At 31.4% G+C, this 26,421-nt stretch overlaps 1 pseudogene; it reads right to left on the bottom strand.

Moving 5' to 3' along the window:
* Nucleotides 1-22,514: 22,514 nt before the first annotated feature.
* On the bottom strand, nucleotides 22,515-23,089 carry LOC139847912 (light-harvesting complex-like protein 3 isotype 2, chloroplastic; annotated as a pseudogene).
* Between the last annotated feature and the right edge of the window lie 3,332 nt (nucleotides 23,090-26,421).

Genomic DNA, 26,421 nt, shown 5'->3' with positions numbered 1-26,421 from the left:
ATTATCAAAAATATACGCCCCTCTTTTGGGTAAAGTAATTTCGGCTATATTACCTAGTTTTACTCCTGACGAATTTCTGAAATACTTTGGATTGATTGATTAAAGATATTTATACCTTAAGAATAAACAGTAAATTTCGCAGTGATGTAATAAATTTTTGTATGATATCAATAATTTCGGTTTCGCATACCTAATTTTATTGAATACCAATTTAATATTTTATAGTGAATGATTCAGCGTTTATTATCAAAAGGTTAAAAGCAATAGATAAAAACAAATAAAAATGTACATACTTACCTGTGAGAAAGAATTCTCAGAGACCTGCTTTAGCCGACTCATAAGAGAGTCGTGTGATTTGGTTTTCCATAGCTACATAAGCGTAACCTCGATTCTTCAATAACTTTTCTTCTAAACATATGAACGGTCCTTCTCTGCATAGAGTAACAAATTCGGTATTTGAATATGTTTAATTGTTCGAACATTTACCTTCATGTGACCATTTTCCGCATTTATGACATCTTTCAAGGTGTCGTGCTCTTCTTTTTGTTGCAGATTTTGATTTTCCTTTACCAAGATGTGTCTTATGATGAGCTTTCCTGAGTTCTTTCCTTACTTCATGCATTTTTACTCTTATGAAGGATACCACGGGAAAATGTTATTATTACGTTTAGTAATCATAGCGTGTAGTAGTAGACCATGGTTCAGATCAAAGGAATTCTTCATCTTGTAAAACCTAAAAGAAATAAAAATTCAGAATGGAGGGAGAAGACTAGTTCTTTAGGGTCTGCTAGGGAAAGACCATTCGAATTCCATTCTCGAGAACTACATGAAAACAGAATATCTAACTCTAACAAAAATACGTATTACCCTTAAAAGATTTGAATCTTCCCACACTTAGTTAACTGTGGTGTCAAAATTGTGATTAACTTCATCTTCAACTTCCATTGGATTATCTATGTAATGTTTAACTCTATGACCATTAACCTTAAATTCAATCCCATTTGAATTTATTAATTCTATTGTTCCATATGGGAAAACTCTTTTCACTATGAATGGTCCAGACCATCTTGATTTCAATTTTCCAGGAAATAGCTTGAATCATGAATTGAAAAGAAGAACTCTCTCCTTTTTTAAATTCTTTTGAACTTCTGATTCTTTTATCATGCCATTTCTTCATTCTTTCTTTATAGATTAACTAATTTTCGTATGCTTCATGTCTTAATTCTTCTAATTCGTTTAGTTGACTTAACCGTAAATGCCCGGCTTCATGTAAATCAAGATTACATGTCTTCAAAGCCCAAAATGCTTTGTGCTCAATTTCTACTGGAAGGTGACATGATTTTCCGTAAATGAGTCTAAAAGGTGTGGTTCTAATTGGAGTTTTGTAGGCTGTTCTAAAAGCTCAGAGTGCATCCTCTAATTTCATGGACCATTCCTTCGGATTTGATCCTACGGTTTTCTCTAGAATACGTTTTAAAGCTTGGTTGGTATTTTCAACTTGTCCACTTGTTTGTGGATGATAAGCGATTGAGATTTTATGAGTTACTGCATATCTTTTGAGAACTTTCTCAAGTTGATTATTACAAAAATGATTACCCCGATCACTTATTAAAGCTTTCGGTGTTCCAAACCTAGCAAAAAGAAGTTTTAAGAAGTTGACTACAACTCGTGCATCGTTAGTTGGGAGAGCTTGTGTTTCCGCCCATTTAGATACATAATCAATGGCAACGAGAATGTAGAGATTATTATGAGATTTTGGAAATGGACCCATAAAGTCAATACCCCAAACGTCAAATACTTCAAATACTTGAATGATATTTTGTAGCATTTCATCACGTTGACTTATTTTTCTGGCCCTTTGACAAGCATCACGGGATTTACAAAGAAGGTGTGCGTCTTTGAAAATTGTAGGCCAATAGAACCCAGCATCGTAAACTTTTCTTGCTGTAAGTTGAGGCCCATAATGCCCTCCTGTTGGTCCTGTGTGACAATGCTATAACATTTGACTAGCTTCATTCCCGAATACACATCGGCGTATTATTCCATCGGGACAACTTTTAAACAAATGTGGATCTTCCCAAAAATAGTGTTTTATATCACTAAAGAATTTCTTTCGTTTTTGGTACGACAATCCTTTTTCAAGGAATCCACATACTAAATAGTTTGCATAGTCTGCAAACCATGGAATTTCATTATAATCTATCTTCAATAGATATTAATCAGGAAGTTATCTTGTATGGCCGATTCATTTAGAACTTCTAATGCAGGATTTTCAAGACGAGAAAGATGATCAGCTGCGAGATTTTTTGCTCCCTTTTTATCTCGGATTTCAATATCGAACTCTTGTAAGAGTAAGATCCAACGGATTAATCGTGGTTTAGCATCTTGTTTCAAAAATAGGTATCTAAGAGCAGAATGGTCGGTATAGACCACCATTTAACTAGAACGAGATATGAACGAAATTTGTCAAAAGCAAAGACAATAGCACGGAGTTCTTTTTCAGTAGTAGTGTAATTCGTTTGTGCTCCTTGTAACGTCTTACTAGCGTAATAAATAGGTTGAAATCGTTTTTCAATCCTTTGTCCTAAAACGGCTCCCATTGCAAAATCACTTGCATCGCACATAAGTTCAAAAGGTAGATTCCAATTTGGAGTTATCATGATCGGCGCATTAGTGAGTTTTTTTTAAGAATATTAAAAGATTTGATGCATTCATCCGAAAAGATGAATGGAGCATCCTTTTCTAGGAGTTTATTCATAGGAGTGGCAATTTTAGAAAAATCTTTTATGAAAAGTCGGTAAAAACCGGCATGCCCTAGAAAACTCCTAACTCCTCTAACATTGGTGGGATATGGAAGTTTAGCAATTACATCTACTTTAGCTCTATCCACTTCAATTCTTTCCTTTGAAATTTTATGACCAAGAACGATGCCTTCTCTAACCATGAAATGGCATTTCTCCCAATTAAGAACTAGATTTGATTGCTCGCATCTAATAAGCATTTGTTCAAGATTAACTAGACATGTTTCAAAAGTATCACCGAAGACTGAAAAGTCATCTATGAAAACTTCCATGCATTCTTCTATCATGTCGTGAAAAATCGCCATCATGCACCTTTGAAAGGTTGCAGGGGCGTTGCAAAGTCCAAATGGCATGCGTTTGTAAGCAAAAGTACCATAAGAGCACGTGAATGTGGTTTTCTCTTGGTCCTCGGGTGCGATTGGAATTTAAAAATATCCGGAAAAACCATCAAGAAAACAATAGTAACTATTCTCGGCTAATCTTTCCAACATTTGATCAATGAAAGGTAAGGGAAAGTGATCTTTTCTGGTGGCGTCATTTAATTTTCTATAATCAATACAAACACGCCATCCTGTTACAGTCCAAGTAGGAATAAGTTCATTTTTTTTCATTTGTGATGACAGTCATGCCACCCTTTTTAGGTATACATTGAACTGGGCTTACCCATGGACTATCAGAGATTGGATAAATTAAACCTGCATCAAGCAGTTTAATAATTTCTTTCTTAACAACATCTTGCATATTAGGATTTAGTCTTCGTTGGCGTTGCACATACGTTTTATGACCTTCTTCCATAAGGATTTTATGTGTGCAATACGAAGGATTTATTCCTTTAATATCATGAATCTTCCATGCAATAGCTGGTTTATGAGCTTTTAGCACAGAAATGAGTTGAGATTTTTTATTTTTCGTAAGAGAAGATGATATTATTACAGGTAATTCAGATTCACCATGTAAATAAGCGTATTCCAAATGGTTTGGAAGTGGTTTTAACTCTAATGTCGGTGGTTCTTCTATCGATGATTTGTATCGATATCTGTCTTCCTCTTTTAGCATTTGAAGTTCTTCTGTTGTTGGTTCATATTCATTAGCCATAATTGTAGCTAACATTTCAGCTTCATCAATTGGTTCAGTTCCTTCTCCTATACAAGAAGTCAAATATTCCAACTAATTGGGGACTTAAACTATAATAAGGTTTTAATAGATTGTTAATGATTACACCAGGTTATCGACTGTGTGCAATCCAAGGTTTTAATACTTTATTAACAATTACACCAAGTGTCCTTGTATGTAATCCACCCCTATTTTAATGAGTCCATTGACTATTAATCCATTCCCGTGTCCGGATAAATGAACGATTATTAGTATTTATAAATATTCCGCCCATCGTGTCCGATCGAGTGTATGTGGTTATTTATAATTACCTCAAATTGTAAATCTCTATATAAAATTAACGAACTATCATTCAGTTAAACAAATATAAAGCCCATTAATAGCCCATAGTCCAATTTCCACAAGTGTCGGTCTTTTGTCCAAACCCCAATTATGGCCCAAAGCCCAATAACCCCGTCTTAATATTTAGTCTAACATCATGATTACTTCGGCTTAAATAAACATAATAATAAATTAGCTACGAGACATTAATTTAAAAATGTTGAACATAATTTACAATGAGTATTAATCGCGAAGTGTTACACGGACAGAATTTCGACTTACAAACTTAAAACATTCGCCACTATAACCTTATTATTATTAACTTAATATTAAAATTATAATTATAAAATATATATATATATGTATTGAGAGATAGAGATTATCAGTTGAAGAAGGTGTAAATAACTCGTCGCCCAAACTTGCAATTTATAGCACCTGACCAATGATTTGGGGCCATGCAATCGCATGATCGGGGAGTGTTATTCCCATGCGATTGCATGGAGGCCTGGGACAGCTCACACATTTTTGTTTTCTTGTTTGCCGACATTTTATTTAATATATATAATATAATATATATAATTTCTTATAATTATATATATATATATATATATATATATATATATATATATATATATATATATTATATTCTTGTTCATAGTTGACTTGTAATTTTAGGTCCGTTGCGTCGCGCGTTGATAGTTGGTTCATGTCCCGGTTTCGGATTTTCGAACGTCCTTGCGTACGATTTAATATCTTATACTTTGCGTTTCACGGCTTGTACTCTTGTAATTTCTAGACGTTTCTCATCAATAATTTGAACCACTTGGATTGTACTTTGTATTTCTAGCTTTTTGGTCGTTTGCGTCTTCAAATCGTCGAGTCTGTCTTTTGTCTTCACCTTTTATTATTTAAACGAATATCACTTGTAAATAGAACAATTGCAACTAAAAGCTTGTCTTTCTTGAAGGATAATGCTATGAAATATATGTTCATTTTTAGCATTATCAACTATAAAATACATTTAGTATAAATACGTTTAGTATAAATACGAAGATTAAGAGAATAAACATATTATGCATAAATAATACATTTAAGAAGAAACATTAGTATGCATGAAATAAATAATGAATAATTGCATAAGTAATCATAAATGTTAGATAACATAAATATAAATGTTAGTGAAGTTAATAAGAGTTAGATTAAAGAAATATAATTCAGGCGGTATAACCGACCATATATAACATAAATATAAATGTTAGTTATGATGATAATAATAGTTAGATTATAGATAAATAATAGAAGATATCGTTAAAGAATTTTTATATTACCTTGATTAGTAACTTGTGCTTGCTTAGATAATGTGAAGACCCGTCCTAATCCACCTGGATGAATTCATCAACATCTGGTCCCATTGCTAGGTACTGACCTAAATATGCCATGTACGACTCCATGTAATATCTTTAAAATGAGCAAATGAACAGCGGAAGATTTATTTCATACCTAAGAATAAATATGCTTAAAAGTATCAACCAAAAGGTTAGTGAGTTCATAGGTTTATCATAACAATCATTTCAATATATTAATAGACCACAAGATTTTCGTTTATAAATATATGTACACTCGCAAGTGTATAAAAGTATTCTATAAGTTGTTGAGCGCTTCGGTAACCATGCTTAACAATTAATGTGGCATATTCCCTTTATTATGAAATCTCCCTACACTGTACCAAGTGTGGTAAAAATGAAGTACTATGCAACCGTTTACGATACTAGAGCGACTAGCCCGGTTGGGAGGGTCAAACCCGATAGATCTATCAATAGGATTCGCGCTTACATGTTCTTCCAATATGTAAATATTAGTTACCAAGCTATTAGGGAAGATATGCAGGGTGGTACAACTAAACGTAGAATATATTTTAAGTACTTGTGTCTATTCTGTAAAGCATTTATAAAAGCAGCGCATTTATTCTCAGCCCAAAAATATATATTGCAAAAGCAATTAAAAAGGGAGCAAATGAAACTCACCATATTGTATTTTGTAGTAAAAATATATATGTCGACATTTAACAAGTGTAGGGTTGGCCTCAGATTCACGAACCTATATCATTTATATATGTATATATATATCCATATATATATATATATATATATATATATATATATATATATATATATATATATATATATATATATATATATATATATATATATATACATATATATATATATATACATATATATATATATATATATATATATATATATATATATATTAACACACATCATTGTAATCGAACAAATTTATGTATTATTTGTTATTTTAGTAAATTATATATTTCATTAATAACTTAATTAACTATGTTTATTCTATATACTTTAGATACATATTTAGAATTTATTATAAAAATATTAATACAGTTGTGTCATATGTTTTTAAATATATTTTTATATAACAAATATTTATTTGATAAAATAATATTTATAATAATAATTAAGAAAAAAAAACGTATTTGATTAGTAATAATAATAATAATAATATTAAAAATAATAATAGTAATAATAATAATAATAATAATAATAATAATAATAATAATAATAATAATAATAATAATAATAATAATAATAATGAAAAATGATAGTAATAATAATATTGACTACCTTAGAAAAAGCTTTTCCAAAACAAATTGCCCCAGACCGGGCTCGAACTCAAGACCTCTCATTCACCCATCAACACACTTAATCATCCCACTGTTTCCGTTTTTCTGTTTTTATCTCTCTGTTAAATCTATATAACCCGTTTATTCTGGCCCAACAATAACTTAATCTTAACAGCCCAATGGAAGGAAAAGGATTCGGTCCAATTTAAGATGGCGGCCCAACTAATCAAATCCCATTTAATAAATCTAAAAACGGCCCAACTATGTATATATCCGATATATATACTTGCAACCCAATCGTTACATCATTATTACTGTAGCATTGCTGTAACTCTTTTGCTCGAACAGAAAACACAAAAAAATAATGAGTAACAGTAGGGTTTCATGGTGGTTTAAGCGAACGAGAAGGTGGTTATTAATTAGTGTAACATGTAACCTCCGATGATGGTGTGGTTTTGGGTGTCGATTTTAAATCCAATCGAAAACAGAAGGAACACCTAGCATCGTCATCATCATCAAACAATTACTACTGTTCATCATCTTCTTCGTCTAGTGTCGTTCTTATAATAACAGTAAAACAGCAGCTCAACATGGATGGTTTTATAAAGATGAAGTGGGTTTGTTGTTGTGGCTCAAATTAAAACGCAACCAGAATAGTAGCCGGGTTCAAAGGTAGCAATTTTGGTGGTTTTTACTTTAAGAGATAGATGAGAGAGGTGGGGAAAATAAACAGGAATATGGTTGTAGAAGTAGCAGAAGTATATGGGTGTTCTACTTATGTTAACACAGAAACGATAGTAAGCATTTTAATGGTGTTGGAGTAAAGGTAGTAGTTATGGTGCTCACGGTGAAGGGTGTGTGATGGTGATGATGTTCATAGAAGAAAATAGAGAGAGAGAGAAAGAGATGGTTTGTCATGTGATTTCATTGAACGAGAAATATAGAGAAAGAGAGTGGTGGCTAGGGTGTCTCACGGTGATGGTGGCTGGCGGTGATGAAGTTGAGGTGGTTGACGGTTGTGGTGGGTGATGGTGTTCGAAGGATGGTGACCGATGAAGGGTGAGATGGAAGGCGGTCGAAGATGGGATTGGGAAGATGGTAAGTTTTGTAAAGGAGAAATTTTCTTGATGTTTTTCACTGATAATCTCGTTACATATATATATATACACCAATACATATGACTTAATTTAGGAGAATATAATAATCTTCCAATCATAATAGGAGCAGATATGTACACCTAACTAACAAAGATATGATAATATAATTTACATAAATATGAGATATGCACTTTGTCTATTAGTTTGGTTTTTCTATATATGTGCATATGTATATTTTATATGTATATATTAAAATATGATGGTGGGTTCAATAAGTCAATAAAACGTGTAATAGCATGTACATAGCAGTCTCTCTTTTAAATCTTGTGTCGACAGTTTTTCATGCTCTGGAATATCGTACATTGTTGTAAATTAGTGGCGGATAAAAGTGTTCAGAATAATCCCATATTTTTAAATTAACTTTATTTATTTATTTTGGTCATTATGGTATAAAATTCAATCCTAAATTGGTTAAATGAAAATTACATCAACTGTCCCTCTCATTTTTGGGTAAAATATAAAAAGTTCTAAAATTTAACAAACAGCTCCTAAATACATTTTTAATAAGTCTATAATTTATAGAACTCATTTTCAGATCACCGTTTATTTTAAAATCATATAAGTTTCTTTTTAACTCGTTTACTATCAATCGAATGACAACTGAGCATTACCGCTGTTTACTAAATAACTTCAAAACCTGGTACATGTATATTCTATATACTTTTATAAAAATAATATATATGTATATATATATATATATATATATATATATTTATATTTTATAAAAATAATATATATATATATATATATATATATATATATATATATATATATATATATATATATATATATATATTATTTTATATAATTAATTCTAACAATTACAATATATATTATTTCTTATTATTATATACAAATATATGTATAAGCATATTTATTTACAAGTAATCGTATCGTGAGTCGTCGGAAATAGTCAAATGTTAAATGGATTCATGAAAACAGTTCAAAATTTTTAAGTCTCAACTTAACAGACTTTACATATCGTGTCAAAACATAATATCGTATTGAGAGTCTGATTTAAAATTAGTCAAAATTTTCCGGGTCATGATAGTACCTACCCGTTAAAGAAATTTAGTCCCGAAATTTAATCGTGGTCGTCATGGCTATCAATAAGAATGTTTTTCATGACGAATATGAGTTGATAAATAGAGTTTTATAACTATTGAGTAATATAGATAAAACAATTCGATCATCTAACGAGTATGAGTGAATCTATCGCAAAAGATTGAGATAGAGATTTAACCTTTGACGTAGTCACGGTGGATTTTCGAAATTCAAGGAATTTAAGGAAATTTTCTAATTAGAAAGAAAATGTAATAGCATGATTTATTAGCAACTGTTGGAATTACGGAAGAACAGAAATACTAAGGAAATATTTCAGTGATATGCTTAGAGATTAAGTATAATGAAAGAATTGTGTAACATGGCACATGATGACGGTGTGATCTGTGGATTATCACGTTCCATTAGAAATTCAGCATGACTTACTGTAATATAATTACGTTGGCCAAGCGCATTATATTATACTAACTCATGCTTCTATTTCCAACACTACTTCAGGATTCATTCATAGTTTATGCTTAGATTTTACAGGAATTTCCAATATAATGTATTACATATAGCACGAAGAGGTATATAATTTCGGACGAGAATAGTTATGAAAATATCTTCAGAAATATCGAAGATATTTATGATGATATTTTGGAATTTCTAAGTTTGAAAGTTGATAAGGAAAAATTTCCGCAAGATTTTAACATGACTTCGGAGCAGGATATTCTTTAAAGATTTCATTGGATCCAGAATTACCTGGATTCTTTGAATATAGGGTTAGATCCTTGTATTTGTTGTTGGTCTCCTTCATGGTTAGCTCAATCTGTTTTTCAGTACCAAATTTTCTATCGAGCGTTTCTAACACTCCTTTCTTTATCATCAAACTTTTGGCCGTTTAGACCATCTACCATTTTTCTGTTTCCTCTGCATTTAATGCTACGATATCTGAATCATCGGTTATCAATCTGAGATGGTTTCGGGAGAATTGTATTTTTAGATGATTAAATGCTGATGATAATATGGTAGAATATAAAAGGTTCTCTGGTAACAATAAATGAGCACGCATATATATCAAGGTTATAATAAGACTTATTCGAATGAAAAGTCGAAGTTGACTTGTTGGAGCTGTGATAAAATTGGCTAATTTGAAAAGGAATTGCAATGTTATTTTCGGTATCAACAATGACAAAGGAGTTAGCACAAATACGTGTTAAACGTTTACTCAGGTTTCGAGAGTTTTTCAGGTGCATAACTATATACATCAATCTTTTCTTCCGTAGATGAAGTGCGGTTGGTTCATCCTCTCGATTGAGGTGTTTTTAAGAATCATGATAGATTTAAACGCTGATTGTAATCGTTAAGATACAATTGAGGTTTAAGATAAAATCAAGTGGCAAACTTGAAGAATTATTTAGTTTCATATGTTATAATTAATATTTTAATTCATTTTTAATTGTCCAATGTTGATTGTCCAATAATCGGTTTATATATATATAATCTTAGAGTTACCCCACGACGTATTGTATACGTATTGTCTTTGCATCAACCCAGAGACGTATTGTATACGTATTGTCTTAGAATTAACTAAGACGTATTGTGTACGTATTGTCTTAGGATTTATCAAAACGTATTGTATACTTATTGTGTTAGGATGTACCAAGAATATTATTAAACATATATACAATTACAGAATTTGTGTACATGTCTCAGACTCGATCACAACTCAAAGTATATATATTATTGTAGAATCAACCTTAACCCTGTATAGCGAACTTGTGCATTACAGCATATAGAGTGTCTATGGTTATTCCAAATAATATATATACATGCGTCGATATGATATGTCAAAACTTTGTATACGTGTCCCAATATTTAAAGTGCGTAAAATAAATAACAAAAATTAAATGACGATAAATAAAATTGCGAGAATATAAATTGCGATAATTAAATTGCGGTAAATAAAATGTAACCAGTTAGCTAGGAACAGTTAGCTAGAAACAGTTAGCGTGAATTCTTAACAATATTTCAATTAGTTAGTTCGTGTGTTTCTAACAAATTTTATTTTGGTTCAATGTTTTCTTCATTATGCCACTTGTTGAATTTTGATAGGTCAAAATCCAAATATGAAATTGAACAAAAATGATTACTCTATGGTGAACGGATATGTATATTGAAATGTCCCGTTCATATTAATTATAAACGTTCCATATTAATTGATTTCGTCGCGAGGTTTTGACCTCTATATGAGACATTTTTCAAAGACTGCATTCATTTTTAAAACAACCATAACCTTTATTTTATCTATAAAGGTTTACAAAGCATTGCGTAGATTATCAAATAATGATAATCTAAAATATACCGTTTACACATGACCATTACATAATGGTTTACAATAAGAATATATTACATCAAAAATAAGTTTCTTGAATGCAGTTTTTACATAATATTATACAAGCATGGACTCTAAATCTTGTCCTTATTTTAGTATGCAACAGCGGAAGCTCTTAATAATCACCTGAGAATAAACATGCTTAAAATGTCAACAAAAATGTTGGTGAGTTATAGGTTTAACCTATATATTATCAAATCATAATAATAGACCACAAGATTTCATATTTCAATATACATCCCATACATAGAGATAAAATTCATTCATATGGTGAACACCTGGTAACCGACATTAACAAGATGCATATATAAGAATATCCCCATCATTCCGGAACACCCTTCGGATATGATATTAATTTCGAAGTACTAAAGTATCCGGTACTTTGGATGGGGTTTGTTAGGCCCAATAGATCTATCTTTAGGATTCGCGTCAATTAGGGTGTCTGTTCCCTAATTCTTAGATTACCAGACTTAATAAAAAGAGGCATATTCGATTTCGATAATTCAACCATAGAATGTAGTTTCACGTACTTGTATCTATTTTGTAAATCATTTATAAAACCTGCATGTATTCTCATCCCAAAATTATTAGATTTTAAAAGTGGGACTATAACTCACTTTCACAGATTTTTTACTTCGTCGGGAAGTAAGACTTGGCCATTGGTCGATTCACGAACCTATAACAAATATGTACATATATATCAAAGTATGTTTAAAATATATTTACAACACTTTTAATACATTTTGATGTTTTAAGTTTATTAAGTCAGCTGTCCTCGTTAGTTACCTACAACTAGTTGTCCACAGTTAGATGTACAGAAATAAATCGATATATATTATCTTGAATCAATCCACGACCCAGTGTATACATGTCTCAGGCTAGATCACAACTCAAAGTATATATATTTTTAGAATCAACCTCAACCCTGTATAGCTAACTCCAACATTACTGCATATAGAGTGTCTATGGTTGTTCCAAATAATATATATACATGGGTCGATATGATATGTCAAAACATTTGCATACGTGTCTATGGTATCCCAAGATTACATAATATATTAGAATACATGTATAATACAATATAAGTTAGCTAGGATATGATTTGTATAGAATTGTTAATATTTCCCGTAGCTACAAAAATAAAAAATATCCAATCTTGTTTTACCCATAACTTCTTCATTTTAAATCCGTTTTGAGTGAATCAAATTGCTATGGTTTCATATTGAACTCTATTTTATGAATCTAAATATAAAAAGTATAGTTTTATAGTCAGAAATATAAGTTATAAGTCGTTTTTGTAAAGGTAGTCATTTCAGTCGAAAGAACGACGTCTAGATGACCATTTTAGAAAACATACTTCCACTTTGAGTTTAACCATGATTTTTGGATATAGTTTCATGTTCATAAGAAAAATCATTTTTCCAGAAGAAAAACTTTTAAATCAAAGTTTATCATAGTTTTTAATTAACTAACCCAAAACAGCCCGCGGTGTTACTACGACGGCGTATGTCCAGTTTTACGGTGTTTTTCGTGTTTCCAGGTTTTAAATCATTAAGTTAGCATATCATATAGATATAGAACATGTGTTTAGTTGATTTTAAAAGTCAAGTTAGAAGGATTAACTTTTGTTTGCGAACAAGTTTAGAATTAACTAAACTATGTTCTAGTGATTTCAAGTTTAAACCTTCGAATAAGATAGCTTTATATGTATGAATCGAATGATGTTATGAACATCATTACTACCTCAAGTTTTATGGATAAACCTACTGGAAAAGAAACAAATGGATCTAGCTTCAAAGGATCTTGGATGGCTTGAAATTTCTTGAAGTAGAATCATGACACGAAAACAAGTTCAAGTAAGATTTCCACTCAAAATAAGATTGTTATAGTTATAGAAATTGAATCAAAGTTTGAATATGAGTATTACCTTATATTAGAAAGATATCTTACTGTAAATAAAAAAGATTTCTTGAGGTTGGATGATCACTCTACAAGATTGGAAGTAAGCTAGCAAACTTGGAAGTATTCTTGATTTTATGAAACTAGAACTTGTAGAATTTATGAAGAACACTTAGAACTTGAAGATAGAACTTGAGAGAGATCAATTAGATGAAGAAAATTGAAGAATTAAAGTGTTTATAGGTGTTTTTGGCCGTTGGTGTATGGATTAGATATAAAGGATATGTAATTTTGTTTTCATGTAAATAAGTCATGAATGATTACTCATATTTTTGTAATTTTATGAGATATTTCATGCTAGTTGCTAAATGATGGTTCTCACATGTGTTAGGTGACTCACATGGGCTGCTAAGAGCTGATCATTGGAGTGTATATACCAATAGTACATACATCTAAAAGCTGTGTATTGTACGAGTACGAATACGGGTGCATACGAGTAGAATTGTTGATGAAACTGAACGAGGATGTAATTGTAAGCATTTTTGTTAAGTAGAAGTATTTTGATAAGTGTCTTGAAGTCTTTAAAAAGTGTATGAATACATATTAAAACACTACATGTATATACATTTTAACTGAGTCGTTAAGTCATCGTTAGTCGTTACATGTAAGTGTTGTTTTGAAACCTTTAGGTTAACGATCTTGTTAAATGTTGTTAACCCAATGTTTATAATATCAAATGAGATTTTAAATTATTATATTATTATGATAATATGATGTATGAATATCTCTTAATATGATATATATACATTAAATTTCGTTACAACGATAATCGTTACATATATGTCTCGTTTCAAAATCATTAAGTTAGTAGTCTTGCTTTTACATATGTAGTTCATTATTAATATACTTAATGATATGTTTACTTATCATAATATCATGTTAACTATATATATATCCATATATATGTCATCATATAGTTTTTACAAGTTTTAACGTTCGTGAAGTCAACTTGGGTGGTCAATTGTCTATATGAAACCTATTTCAATTAATCAAGTCTTAACAAGTTTGATTGCTTAACATGTTGGAAACACTTAATCATGTAAATAAAAATTTCATTTAATATATATAAACATGGAAAAGTTCGGGTCACTACATATATCTATGGATACAAGTAGGATAGTGACTGAACGTTGAGTCAGATTCGAAGAATGTACAGTGTAACTTATTAATGTGGAATCTAAATATTCCTCAGGTATTACCTACCCGTTAAAATATTTTCACCATTAATAGTTTGTACAAAAGAATTTTTAATTACAATCTTTATGAAAACATATATACATATATATTTTCTTCAGATGTAATCATAGATTTAATGAGTTAATATGATATTAAACTCATATGATTTTTGGTTTGAGCTAGAATAAGTAATCTCTAAGACTATTAGGAACTACATATTCTTCGCAGAATATTAATGAAGTTATGGATCAATACTTCATCGGTTATTATTGTTGGTACTCCTTGGTATCTATGGTGCGTATGATAAAGATTGTGATGTTGAGGTGTGGGATGCGGATATTGATGTTGGTGGTGGTGATGGTACTGTTGATGTTGCTGATGGTGATACTATTTATGCTGCTGGTGCTGCTGCTGGTGTTTGTAACCTTCGTATCATATTCTCTAAAGCCACTACCCGAGCGCGAAGCTCATTGACTTCTTCTATTACACCGGGGTGACTGTCGGTTTGGACAAGTGGATAAATAAGATCTAGAATTTGGTATAGTATATGATCGTGACGAGATACTCGGGAAATGAGAGAGAAAATGGTGTTTCGGACAGGTTCGCCGGTAAGTGCTTCAGGTTCTTCACCCAGAGGTGAATTCGATTGGTGGAAGGGATCACCTTCTTCTTGCCTCCAATGATTAAGTAGGCTACGAATGATTAAGTAAGCTACGAACTCATCCCCAATTCATCCAGAATTGGTGATGACTAATTGGTTGATCCATTCCAGTTACACTGTCTTTGGAGCTTGAATCGAAATCCATATCGGAATAGCTGTCGAAATCTAAAGAATTTGAACTAGTTGCTAGTTCCGTCTTGTACGGTTAGATAAAGGATTTTTGATATGGAATGATTTTTGGATATCGCATGATATTTTAATTGCATAGAATACCTAAATATAGTACAGAAGATCCCGTATATTACGGAAGAAATTAAGGAAATGTGTCAGATAAAGTCTAAAATAACAGATACGCTAAGATATGGATTAGCAGATATGCTAAGATATGAATTTGTCTATACACTATCAATGCAGTAATTGCGATAAGACGTGTCGAGACTGAAAATGATAAGTAGATATTTTTCAACAAATGGTGGTAAGCAAAAACTTTTGACATGCAGACCAGGTTCAAGTCCAGACTTATTAATATAACCTAATAACTACTAGGCCGAAGTCCAGATTCATTAATGCATCCTAACAACTACTAGTTGGACACACTAATGCAAGACCTGGTTCGCTACGACCACCGCTCTGATACCAACTGTGAAGACCCATCCTAATCCACCTGGACGAAGTCATCAACATCTGGTCCCATTGCGAGGTACTGACCTAAATATGCCATGTACGACTCCATGTAATATCTTTAAAATGAGCAAATGCACAGCAGAAGATTTCTTTCATACCTGAGAATAAACATGCTTAAAAGTATCAACCAAAAGGTTGGTGAGTTCATAGGTTTATCATAACAATCATTTCAACATATTAATAGATCACAAGATTTCCGTTTATAAATATATGTACACTCGCAAGTGTATAAAAGTATTCTATAAGTTGTTGAGCGCTTCGGTAACCATACTTAACAATTAATGTGGCATATTCCCTTTATTATGAAATCTCCCTACACTGTACCAAGTGTAGTAAAAATGAAGTACTATGCAACCGTTTACGATACTAGAGCGACTAGCCCGGTTGGGGTGGTCAAACCCGATAGATCTATCAATAGGATTCGCGCTTACATGTTCTTCCAACATGTAAATATTAGTTACCAAGCTATTAGGGAACAGCTCAACGTAGAATATATTTTAAGTACTTGTGTCTATTCTGTAAAGCATTTATAAAAGCAGCGCATGTATTCTCAGCCCAAAAATATATATTGCAAAAGCAATTAAAAAGGGAGCAAATGAAACTCACCATATTGTATTTTGTAGTAAAAATATATATGCCGACATTTAACAAGTGTAGGGTTGGCCTCGGATTCACGAACCTATATCATTTATATATATATATATATATATATATATATATATATATATATATATATATATATATATATATATATATATATATATATATATATATATATATATATATATATATATATATATATATATATATATATATATATATATATATATATATTAACACACATCATTGTAATCGAACAAATTTATGTATTATTTGTTATTTTAGTAAATTATATATTTCATTAATAACTTAATTAACTATGTTTATTCTATATACTTTAGATACATATTTAGAATTTATTATAAAAATATTAATACAGTTGTGTCATATGTTTTTAAATATATTTTTATATAATAAATATTTATTTGATAAAATAATATTTATAATAATAATTAAGAAAAAAAAAGTATTTGATTAGTAATAATAATTATAATAATATTAATAATAATAATAATAATAATAATAATAATAATAATAATAATAATAATAATAATAATAATAATAATAATAATAATAATAATATTAATATTAATATTAATAATAATAATAATAATAATAATAATAATAGTGAAAAATGATAGTAATAATAATATTGACTACCTTAAAAAAGCTTTTCCAAAACAAATTGCCCCAGACCGGGCTCGAACTCAAGACCGCTCATTCACCCATCAACACACTTAACCATCCCACTGTTTCCATTTTTCTGTTTCTATCTCTCTGTTAAATCTATATAACCCATTTATTCTGGCCCAACAATAACTTAATCTTAACAGCCCAATGGAAGGAAAAGGATTCGGTCCAATTTAAGATGGCGGCCCAACTAATCAAATCTCATTTAATAAATCTAAAAATGGCCCAACTATGTATATATCGGATATCTATAATTGCAACCCAATCGTTACATCATTATTACTGTAGCATTGCTGTAACTCTTTTGCTCGAACAGAAAACACAAAAAAATAATGAGTAACAGTAGGGTTTCATGGTGGTTTAAACGAACGAGAAGGTGGTTATTAATTAGTGTAACATGTAACCTCCGATGATGGTGTGGTTTTGGGTGTCGATTTTAAATCGAATCGAAAACAGAAGGAACACCTAGCATCGTCATCATCATCAAACAATTACTACTGTTCATCATCTTCTTCGTCTAGTGTCGTTCTTATAATAACAGTAAAACAGCAGCTCAACATGGATGGTTTTATAAAGATGAAGTGGGTTTGTTGTTGTGGCTCAAATTAAAACACAACCAGAATAGTAGTCGGGTTCAAAGGTAGTAGTTTTGGTGGTTTTTACTTTAAGAGATAGATGAGAGAGGTGGGGAAAATAAACAAGAATATGGTTGTAGAAGTAGCAGAAGTAGATGGGTGTTCGACTTATGTTTACACAGAAACGATAGTAAGCATTTTAATGGCGTTGGAGTAAAGGTAGTAGTTATGGTGCTCACGGTGAAGGGTGTGTGATGGTGATGATGTTCATAGAAGAAAATAGAGAGAGAGAGAGAGAAAGAGATGGTTTGTCGTGTGATTTCATTGAACGAGAAATATAGAGAAAGAGAGTGGTGGCTAGGGTGTCTCACGGTGATGGTGGCCGGCGGTGATGAAGTTGAGGTGGTTGACGGTTGTGGTGAGTGATGGTGTTCGAAGGATGGTGACCGATGAAGGGTGAGATGGAAGGCGGTCGAAGATGGGATTGGGAAGATGGTAAGTTTTGTAAAGGAGAAATTTTCTTGATGTTTTTCACTGATAATCTCGTTACATATATATATATACACCAATACATATGACTTAATTTAGGAGAATATAATAATCTTCCAATCATAATAGGAGCAGATATGTACACCTAACTAACAAAGATATGATAATATAATTTACATAAATATGATATATGCACTTTGTCTATTAGTTTGGTTTTTCTATATATGTGCATATGTATATTTTACATGTATATATTAAAATATGATGGTGGGTTCAATAAGTCAATAAAACGTGTAATAGCATGTACATAGCAGTCTCTCTTTTAAATCTTGTGCCGACAGTTTTTCATGCACTGGAATATCGTACATTGTTGTAAATTAGTGGCGGATAAAAGTGTTCAGAATAATCCCATATTTTTAAATTAACTTTATTTATTTATTTTGGTCATTATGGTATAAAATTCGATCCTAAATTGGTTAAATGAAAATTACATCAACTGTCCCTCTCATTTTTGGGTAAAATATAAAAAGTTCTAAAATTTAACAAACAACTCCTAAATACATTTTTAATAAGTTTATAATTTATAGAACTCATTTTCAAATTACCGTTTATTTTAAAATCATATAAGTTTCTTTTTAAGTCGTTTACTATCAATCGAATTACAACTGAGCATTACCGCCGTTTACTAAATAACTTCAAAACCTGGTACATGTATATTCTATATACTTTTATAAAAATAATATATATATATATATATATATATATATTATTTTATATAATTAATTCTAACAATTACAATATATATTATTTCTTATTATTATATACAAATATATGTATAAGCATATTTATTTACAAGTAATCGTATCGTGAGTCGTCGGAAATAGTCAAATGTTAAATGGATTCATTAAAACAGTTCAAAATTTTTGAGACTCAACTTAACAGACTTTACATATCGTGTCAAAACATAATATCGTATTGAGAGTTTGATTTAAAATTAGTCAAAAATTTTCGGGTCATGACAGATAAACCTTGATTATACGGAGCACTTCATGCTGATAACGTGTTATAATTCAGTAGGCTTATAACTACCTTTAGTGGTTTGGTTCGTGTTATAATTCAGTAGGCTTATAACTACCTTTATTGGTTTGGTTCGTGTTATAATTCTTTGTCGTATGAAGAATTAATAGTATAGAGAAATAGAATATATATTTCTTATTCTTGTAAGAAATTGGTGTTTGTTCTTTCTTACATTCATCATCTATTTATACATAAGAATAATAACTGTATAGAATCAATCACGAGATATGAATTGAAAATTTTTCTCCTAAAGTTGAATTATTGTGGATGGAGATATAAATTGTCAAACATCCGTTTTGGCTTTTTATGATTATAACAATTCGCATATGTTTATTATATAAAAAATAGATATACACTTGATGAACCCCACCACTATATAATATAATACTAAAAAATTCAACTTAATCTTCCTTTTTTATATCGTTTCTCTGTATCTACACACATATATACATATATACTTCTGTCTGTAACTTCAGTAAATAATCAAAGAATACTAAATAATAACAAGGAAAAAGCCATATATAAACTCGTGATGAGTTATGCTATTCATCGACGAAACTGTGCACGAGTATTAATTGGCGACATTAAAACGAGATGCTGCTATTGGCGGTAAAATTTACACGAGGCATCGACGGTATATTCACCAAAGCGTTGGGAACGCTGTAATACACGTAATTGTGTTGTTTACTTGTTTTTGGGTTCCTAATATTCTACTCATAATATAAATTGTTATTGAATTTTATATCTTTTGATTTGATTTATGAAATAAAACACTCCGTATTAATTACTTATGTCACACAATTTATCTCACACACTTACTTGTCACCATGACATGGCCCATCCACATTACACCTAGATAAAAATAACTGCTCTCATTTGTTAGTAATTTCTGTAATTATCTTTTCCATATAATCTCATCCAAATATCTAACACTCTCTTTTCCCCAAATTTCTCTAGTCAATTAGATAACACATCCATATAATTCTGTTGATTTCTTAAACCAAGAAAACGGCAGCACCATGTTATTATTATTAACAATATAATTATATTATTATACTATTAAATAAAAATTATATATTATATATTATAATTAGAAAAATTATAATCACAGCGAGTATGGTGTAATAAAAGTCTCACATGACCAAAATCGAATCAGATGATAAATAAATCAAACTATGATGAAGGCATCTTATAAATTCAACCACAAACTCATATTAGTAGTTACAGTAATTAGCATTTTTCTTAGAGCAAAGCTTATCAAAAATAGCGTTAGTAGAGATGAAAGCCAACAGAAAATGGTATAGTTACCTATAATCAAACTCATTCGATTGAAAAAATTCTTAATTGATTGAAAAAATTTGCTAGCAACTAAACACCCTCTAATAATACACGTTTAACGAATTAATTTGAAGAGCTTTGTATATTTAACAATGGATGTCATATAAGTTACTCGGGAAGAAAGAGGATATGAGGCAGTATTCAATAAGAAGGATACAAAAGCAATTATTTAGGGTTAGATATAATTTTTAGGGTGTCTTTGGGTGACGAGCTTGTTGGAGCTTATGAGAGCTTATTGGAGCTTGAGCTTATGATTTTAATAAGCTTCAAGTTATAAGCTTCGTTTGGTAGAGAAAAAAAGTAGAGTTTATGAAAATCATAAGCTCTGAAAAAATAAGCTACTTTTAGTAGCTTATGAAAAAAAGTAGAGCTTATGAACTGAAAAATAAGCTCCAGCTAGTTTACCAAACACTTATAAAAAATAATAAGCTCCAGCTACCAGCTTAAAAAATAAGCTCCAGCTCCAGCTCTATCTCATAAACTCTAGCTCCAGCTACAAGCTCCAGCTCCAGCTACTTTCAACAAAACACACCCTTAAACAAAAAACAAATATTCCGTAAATTTAAAAATGTGAAATAAATAATTACCAAAAAATTGGGGAGGTTACCTATCTACGTGGACGGGGCAGGTCATGTGCCAACTCATTGTGTGAAGTAAATTGTGTAAAAATTGAGTGAGTAGAATTCCTCAAGAAAATAAAGTTGCGTGTTGGTAAATATACTTGTAAGTTTTTAAGAATTGATTGATAAGTCATAACGACTGTTTTTGGGTTCATATTCTTTTTTCTTTTTTTGAAAGACGAGCAAATAATTTTATTAATTTAACATTAGAGTACATAGTGGTATAGCAGCTGCACAATACCAAGTAGCAGCAAGCAACAAACACGAGTACTACATCAATAGAACATGAAAACTATGAGTGGGATGTTGAGACTTCATCCCATTCTAATTCGACTTATATTACAGACACGAAACATAACTATCATAGAACACCTCTTGGATTTGTCAGCCACGTATTCCAATCGATATGCCACCTTTTTATCCTTCGCAAAATCCATTCAAAGCTTCTTGACTAAATTTCATCTAGTGCTAATAGTCCGTTCAAACTTTTACCTTTGAAAACTTTTTGGATTTCTATTTTTCCAAATCAGATATCCATGTCTATTCCACCGCCTTCCAAATGTCTTGACCCGAATTTATTAACAGCGAATCAGTGAAACTCTTAAAAGTTTATGACCCGCCTAAATTGCTAGGTATGCCCAAACTCCCCATTTAAAGACACAGACCCATACATCATACACATATTTGCACTTGAACAGTGCATGATATCTGGACTCTATCTCATCATTGCATAGTGGGTACCTAACTGTGTGGAGATCTATCACTCGCTTGTCTATTTCTTATCGAACCGATAATCCAAGTAATTTAACTTTTTTGCTCAGATGGTCCCTTTATTATACCCCAAATCGCTACTTTGGTCCCTCGGTTTTTAATTTGGCAATCAGCGTCCCTGAGTTATTTAATTTTGCAATTCGCATCCCTCCGTCAAGTTTCTGTTAAAAAGATCCGTTAACTCCTGTTATGTGCAATGCATGTGAGGGTATAATCGTCTTTTTACTCTTTTAATTTTAATATTTTTTTTTTGTTTTTTTTGTTTTTTGTTTTTTTTTTTTTTTAAAAGCACCAAATTACATCATTTGTGTATCCAAATTGACAATTTCTAAGCTTCTTAAAAAATTTAAGATATTTAGCTTCATTTTATTTCGATCATATAACAATTTATAAATTTGACAAACCATTGAGCAGTTCGGCTTCAGGAAGATGAAACCGCTCCATCCAAGCCCACCATGGAATAATCGAGGTGTCAAAAACTACAGGAAAGTCATTGTTGGAAGATTCTGGATTGTCTTCTAAATTAGACTTGAACCCTTAATTAAACCCCAAATTCCAAATAAATGTACAAATTTCATAAGTCATATCAACAATGAATTTGGTCTACATAATCTCACCAGCATCAATAACAGCATCCCAGTCGGTAGCTCCACCTTTCTGAAACTGCTTTCAATACAAGTACCCGAAACCCATTTAGGATCTTCATATTTCAGAGCCACTTCCTCAACCAAATTCGCCACCGGAGCTCCGTTTCCAACCTCAGAATCTGTCTTTTCTTCAACAATAACGACAGCAGCTCCAGACCCATTTGCAGTACTTCTAATTGACATAAAAAGCAACTGCCTTTGAGGCTTTATAGAATGATATAAGTTAATTGGTAAGTGGGTTTTCGATGAAGATGAAAAAGAAGGAAGCTTTGTGGTTGGAGTTGAAGAAAATAAATCCATTGATGAAGGCAATATTTATAGTTTGAATTTTTATTTTCTGGAGTATAGATCAGAGCATATTGTGTATGTGATTGAGGAAATTAAGCTAGGGCTGAGAATTGAAGTGGTGAGAGTATTTAAGCAGGAGTGAAATTAGGTTGAAGATATTGGAATATTCATCTATCTATTTTGGGATGTTTGGTAGAGGGTTAAAGAAAAAAATATTTAAAACTGGGAAGAAAACTCAACCATCTTTATCGCAGTCGGACGAATAAACAATTACTCTCCTAATATTTTTAATTTTATAAATTTATAAATTAAAAATATATAATTATAAGATATTTTGCGCCGGTGGTCCCTTGTTTTTAATGAAGAAAAGAGTAAAAAGACGATTATACCCTCACATGCATTGCACGTGACAGGAGTTAACGGACCTTTTTAATAGAAACTTGACGGAGGGATGCGAATTGCAAAATCAAAATAACTCAGGGACGCTGATTGCCAAATTAAAAACCGAGGGACCATAGTAGCGATTTGGGGTATAATAGAGGGACCAACTGAGCAAAAAAGTCAAGTAATTTTGCACACCATATAAAGATCTCAACTTTTCTTGAAACTAAGTTATTTCGATCAGTAGAAACAATATTTGCAGCAGAATTCACACAATTAATTTTATTATCAATTAGACCTACAAGTTTTTTGGTGGTGAATAAGGGTTTATCACCAAAATGGCCAAAAAAAAATTCGGCCCCTGGCACTGGAGCCAAAAATTTTTTGACAAAATGCCCTCGCAAGACGAAAGGAAGCTTGCGTACACACACGCGCAAGCACGCAAGTAACCTTGCGTCCTTATCTTATCAGGATATGATTTTCAGGATAAGATTTCATCAGATTTTCTAGATTTTTATGGATAAAATTTTGATCGTATATATAGAATGACCCTGAAACTTTTAATTCATCATTTCATAAAAACTCATTCCAAAAACATTTCAGAGATTATTGGCAGCTTAAGGTACATTTTTAAGCATTTTTACAATAATTTAAGTATTAATGAATTGTGTTAATGAAGATAAATTTATTGTTCATATATGTTGTGGGGGTTCTTTTGAGTATATTAATAACATCCTCACGTATTTGCCCCTAGATTGTTTTAGAATTCGGTTAAAACTATCTGTTGCACTATAACTACAATGAATCGGAGAATATTATTAAAAAATTTTCTTAAAAAGATAGAAATGTCACCCAATGCACCTGTTTCAATGAGATACATTTATAATAACCATGTTTTTTATATTACGGATGATTATAAAGACTTTCAGGAGTTTTTACAATATGCAATTGTAAATGCTCCTATTGATATTTATGTTGTTGAGAGAGTACGAATGAATCTACCAAAACGAAACCCATAAACAAACTAGTTTCAACGCTTAAACCATCCACAAGGAAACCCAGAAACACACCAACCACAACGAAACCCAGAAACACACCAACTACAACGAAACCCAGAAACACTCCAACCACAACCAAACCCAGAAAGACTCCAACCACAACCAAACCCAGAAACACACCAATTAAAAGACACTGAACCAAACCTTCATAATAACAATTTAGAAGTGGAAGAGCCTGAAATGCCACCTCCAAACACTGAAGAGTTTGATATGTTTAACTATGGTGTTGAAAACGTATGTAAAATTAAAGAAGGAGACCACCCGTTTGAGATATATGTTGTCGCATCTAGTGATTCAGACGAAGATGAAGAAGATCAATTTGAAGAAGAAAAGCAAGATTTATTCTGGAATATGCCACCTCTTTTGAGTTAGCAAGAGCAAGAATGTCCTAATCCCAGTAATCGGATCCAAAAGTCTTCATTTATGTAAATGAATTGGTCATTTTGAAAGATGAACATGCAGCACGTCTCTTGCTTGCTCTCAATCATTGTTTTTGGATCTTTTACTGGGCCTGCATGCTTTTTACCATCTCTCCAGGCATTAGGTGGCGGTGGTTGGAGAGTTTCTTGATCATTTACAAACCTGTCAATCATCCCCCATATTCTTCCTCACTAGCCCAGTCTTGTTCCTTTCTTTTTCTCTTTGAAACTTTAACAGGAGGCTTATCAACTCTCACCTACAATAATTCAACAGATTAGCATAATAAAAGGTTAAACTAAGGAGACGCAAGGACGCAAACATGATCTTGTGTAGGTTGCACCTTCGAGACGCAAGGACGCAAAACGGGCCTTGCGCCTGAAAAAAAAGGGACGCAAGGACGCAAATTGTTGTTTGCGCCAGGTAAAATCCAGTACCCACCTCTGCTGCTGCATCTGTTTCCATAGGTACCACATCATCATTGTTTTGTTGTTGACCTTGATATTCTTCAGTATCTAGGTGTACAACATTCATGCTTTCAACCTTCTCAACAACATCTTTTGACAACTGAGTAAAAAAAAAGTTACTTGGTAAACAGACATGCACAAGGACGCAAATCAAACCCTGGGACACGAATACACAAGGACGTAAATATGACCTTGCGTGTCAAGGATGCCAGGACGCAAGAACTACCTTGCGATATGCAAAGACGCAAGGTATGTCTTGCGTCCACAACAGTCACAGAAATACAACATTATTTTATGCAATAATGTAACATACTAGTAATTAATTGGCTAAAATGTACCTTCTCAATGGGTTTTCTGTACCCAGTTGTTGTGAATGGGGACCTTAATACACCAGTGGGCCTTCTTTCTCTGATTCCACGTCGAATGTGCATTGGAGAAGGCCTTTCGATTTCAGTGTCAGACAAAGATCGTGTAGTGACCCGAACTTTTCCATGTTTACATATATTAAATGAAAATTGATATTTACATGATTAAGTGTTTCCAACATGTTAAGCAATCAAACTTGTTAAGACTTGATTAAATGAAATAGGTTTCATATAGACAATTGACCACCCAAGTTGACCGGCGATTCACGATCGATAAAACTTGTAAAAACGACATGATGATATATGTATATGGATATATATATATATATATATATATATATATATATATATATATATATATATATATATATATATATATATATATATATTTAACATGATATTATGATAAGTAAATATCTCACTAGGTATATTAACAACGAGTTATATACATAAAAATGAGATTACTAAGTTAAGAAACTCGAAACGATATATATAACGATTATCGTTATAACAACGTCTTACTAAATACATATGTATCATATTAAGATATGGTTGAACTACATTAACATGATAAAATGATAATTTTATGTATCATTAAGTATGATAACAATGAACTACATATGTAAAACAAGACTACTAACTTAAGAATTTCGAAACGAGACATATATGTA

Source organism: Rutidosis leptorrhynchoides, chromosome 1 (genome assembly GCF_046630445.1).
Source record: "Rutidosis leptorrhynchoides isolate AG116_Rl617_1_P2 chromosome 1, CSIRO_AGI_Rlap_v1, whole genome shotgun sequence".
In the NCBI taxonomy this organism is placed as follows: Eukaryota; Viridiplantae; Streptophyta; class Magnoliopsida; order Asterales; family Asteraceae; genus Rutidosis; species Rutidosis leptorrhynchoides.
Note: the sequence above shows the minus strand (reverse complement) of the source record. Positions and strands in the feature narration are given on the sequence as shown.